The sequence below is a fragment of the Hylaeus volcanicus genome, chromosome 6 (genome assembly GCF_026283585.1).
Source record: "Hylaeus volcanicus isolate JK05 chromosome 6, UHH_iyHylVolc1.0_haploid, whole genome shotgun sequence".
NCBI lineage: Eukaryota > Metazoa > Arthropoda > Insecta > Hymenoptera > Colletidae > Hylaeus > Hylaeus volcanicus.
The window spans coordinates 13727282-13731118 of NC_071981.1; the positions used below are offsets into that span (position 1 = coordinate 13727282).

At 38.8% G+C, this 3837-nt stretch overlaps 2 protein-coding genes across 3 annotated transcripts in view; one reads left to right on the top strand and one right to left on the bottom strand.

The window, feature by feature from the left end:
* Positions 1 to 3837, top strand: part of LOC128878058 (DNA ligase 3) — a 63078-nt gene that overhangs the window by 20601 nt on the left and 38640 nt on the right. The window lies entirely within an intron of this gene.
* Positions 1 to 3837, bottom strand: part of LOC128878068 (uncharacterized) — a 35308-nt gene that overhangs the window by 19263 nt on the left and 12208 nt on the right. The window contains exon 1 of one of the 2 annotated variants that reach the window (XM_054125916.1): positions 2852 to 3000. The exons of the other annotated variant lie outside the window; for it this stretch is intronic. The gene's annotated coding sequence lies outside the window, so the exon portion shown is untranslated. Of the gene's footprint in view, positions 1 to 2851; positions 3001 to 3837 lie in introns of those variants that run through there. 2 annotated transcript variants of the gene reach the window in all.

The window sequence follows — 3837 nt, forward strand, 5'->3', positions numbered from 1 at the left end:
TTATTGCCTCATTTGCTTGTCTATTGCTCGTCTGATTTCGTAGCTTCTATCAATTCATATAAAAATATGTATGTATATTTATTGCTTAATTTATTGGCTCATTTGCTTGTCTATTGCTCGTCTGATTTCGTAGCTTCCATCAATTCATATAAGAATATGTATGTATATTTATTGCTTCATTCATTGGCTCATTTGCTTGTCTATTGCTCGTCTAATTTCGTAGCTTCCATCAATTCGTATAAATATATATATTCATTCCTTCATTTATTGACTCATTTATTTGTCTATTTGTCTATTTATTCGTCAAGATGAAATAGAACGATGCCTCGTTTGAAGGCAACAAGTTGCAGTAGCACGTTGCTGCATAAAAGAAGAAATCTCGAAATTTTCATGAGTAGGAAGAAACAAGTCGCAAAGATACTTTATATCTTCAAGTGTGTTTAGGAATTCGTGTACGCGAGCTCACGAAGCCTAGAGAGGCGTACCGGAAGACGATACTTTGTAGGTCAGACAACAAGGGTGGATTGTACAACGTTGCTTAATACTTAACCACTCTAAGAAATGTAGGAACGACGATACGAATCGTTCGTTATGAAAGCGGTATAAGTTTATCTTCTTGAAAAATGAAGCGAGATCTTCTAGCCAGTAGCATTCGTTTTACCCTAACCTCGCTCTATATTTCTACGTTCCTTTGCAGTTTTCAAAAAATACGAATGGGTAGATCAAAATTAATTCTTCCTGGATGTGTTAGTGAGTCCTGTTTCGAATTAATGTGTCTGATATGTGGTAATACGTTCGAGTTGATGCTTACAAATATGTTCTTGTCGCATGTTCATGTGGGAACAGAGAATTTCATTAAGCTACATACTTTAATTAAATGCGTGGTTGCTCTTGTAGACGAACAATTATTTACAGACTTCGAGTAAAGAAGTGAACATTTTGTGCTTTTCTCGAACTTGTAAATCACGCAAGCCTTTCAGTACTTTTTACTGGGCTAGGTTGGAAAAGCTCATTCCTCCACAGGCTCGGAAGTCGCCGGTCGGCGCTACCTGTTGAATATGATTTGCGAGGCAAAATTTCATCGAAGAAGCTGATGATTGGAGATGCCGTAAAACATTGACTGTCATTGTAAGTCACAGACGAGCTGAGAAAATTATACTTTTAAGAATCTTGCATAAGGTAAAGCCTCAATTATTATTTCTTCTTTAATGCTAGAACCAATTTCTACTGTCGATTTCGATAGAATGGGGTATTCTGAATAGAAGACTTTTTTTTTATGTTTAACATTTTTATGTGTCTCCGTCAGTTTTTGAGAAATTAAGGAGGTATTTCATTCGCTAGTTCGAGGGTAGTTTTTACCCCTTGAAAATGTTACGATTGGCTGATGTGCCTTCCAGCGTTATCGCATAAACGTCGTCATACATCCTCATATTTAGGTAGAATATTAGAGATGTTATTCATCTTGCATCGAAATAAATGAATAACGTACTTCTTTGAAAATGTGTAGATTTCACTTGGTTAATAAAGTAAATCAACACAAAAATCTACGTAACTTAGGTATACACCTACTATCGTAAGAATGCGAGTTAACCCTTTGACTGCGGGAAGATTCATATTGGAAAATCAAAGAGCCGCAAAGGTGTGAATTTAAAAAAAATATCAGCTTATAGGGAACGATGAGACGGAACTTTTTTATATTTACAGTATATTCATAGAAAGTTTAGTTTCAAAAATAACAATTTTAAAAGACCTTCTTTCTGAGATCTCGTAGTGGTCTGATCCTGTTGCTGTTGTCTTCAAGAAAAATGACAACAGTCGAACAATCGAATTTAAAAAGAAATAGCACCCTATACAGAATGACAAACCGAAACTTGTTCATAAACGTTTACAGTTTATTCATACGACGTTTAGTTTCAGAGATAAAAATTGAAATCTTAGAAGACCTTTCTCCTGAAATTCAATTCTTCCAACGAATTTCTCATTTTCCAATTTTTCTTTTCGTAACTAAGCGTCCTATGAATAATCTGTAAATATAAAAAAGTTTCGTTTCGTTATCCTCTATAAGTTTATATTTTAAAAAAAATTGATTTAACGAAGATAAGCAGACCTAACCCAGACCTCTTTCCTGAAATTTAATCCTTCCAACGAACTTCTACTTTTCCAATCTTTATTTTTGAAACTAAGGGCCGTACGAATAAACTGTAAATATAAAAAAAATTTCGTTTCATCATTCCCTATAAGCTGATACTTGTTAAAAATTGTTTCAACGAATACAAACATTTCTCCGAGTCCGTTTCTCGGTGACGTATACACAGCCTTCGCTGTCAAAGGGTTAAGCATCTTTATTAGATGGTCCGATCAAAACACTTATGCACTTAAACATAACTAGCTCTGATATTTCCCCAAAAAGGAGGCGCGTACAAAATTAAACAAACGACTTCGCACAATTCGTTTCGTTGGCAATTTGCAATTGAAAGTAACCGAAGAGTCGACATCTTCCATCGACTTCCCGCGAGCTGACGTCGGTTCCTCTACTCGCACATTGGATCCCAGCCGGTTCCCTCAGTTCCTCGTGAAAATCGCGACGATTCCTCCGGTTGGGGGTCGCGGTTCACGGCTGAAGTAGCGCGGAAAATTACGCGGTAAACAAGACGATTAACGGTCGCTTCCGGTGCAAGTGACGCGCAACGCTTAATTGTTTTGTCTCCAAGAACGAATCCAATTCGAGGAAGCCTACGTCACGCCGGCGAAGGGATACCGCGCCGAACTATGCCGAGCGGAATTCCATGGAGAAACGCCGCGAGAAAACCGAAAGGGGTGTAGGCGGCCGCGCCAGGTCGAAGCTTCCTACCTGAGCTAGATCTCGAAGCACTTGTTCCTCTCGGATGGCGAGGATCACTCCCTGGTATCTCCGACGAGATCTCAAATGGACGAACGCGTCGTGGAAATCACTGTTTGGCTAAAGTTTTCTTAGCGACGAACGTGACGATCTCGCGGACTTTTTGGCGAGGACCGTGCGTGCTCGAAGAGTGAACGCAGAGGGCTGTTGCACCCTCTATTATACCCTGAGCAGAATCCGCCGCCACCCTCCCGCCTGACCGCGCCTCCTACCACCTGTAGGTTCGAGTCGGCACGAGGATACCTCCGCGAACGACGCCTACGTGCACGCTGCTCGCGTCCTCCTTACTCCGTTACACCAAAACCCCCTCGAATCGATCCAACGCACGAAATCACCACAGTCGTTCATTTCGTGAAGAACCTGACCAAAATTCAATTTTTGAAGTACGCGGACTCAATGAACCGCCATAATGTATTTATTATATATGTAAAATAGGTTAAATAGGTATTTTATTTACACCTTACTTAGAAACTGAGGCGCTGAGATAGCTTTCAACTCGCGAATTTTGTTGTACGATCTCTATCCATTAAAAATACTGTTAGGTAGTTTTTTCGAGATAGTCTTTTAGTCATGTTCAAAAGTGTAATTGGCAACTTTTCTAAAAGTGTGTACAGTCTTACTGATCTCACACATGTCCATAATAAATCGATACGTATATCTACGCATACATTCGTAATACTCGAGAACTGATCGTCGCAACAACGTTAATTATTACATACTTCGCAACTTCTCTACGTTCAGTTTCAGATTTTAATGAATTTTATTATATCACAGCAACTGTGAGGATAGTAATTGTGGTTCCTTTTTAATTGGTTTATAATTTCGGGTTTTGTAACATATTCAATTTTTAGCAAAGTTCGTAAATTGCACTTTGATTTAAATTGAACAAACTCGCGTGAAAATTTGCAAGTTCCATAAGAGTCTATGTGAAAATTCCA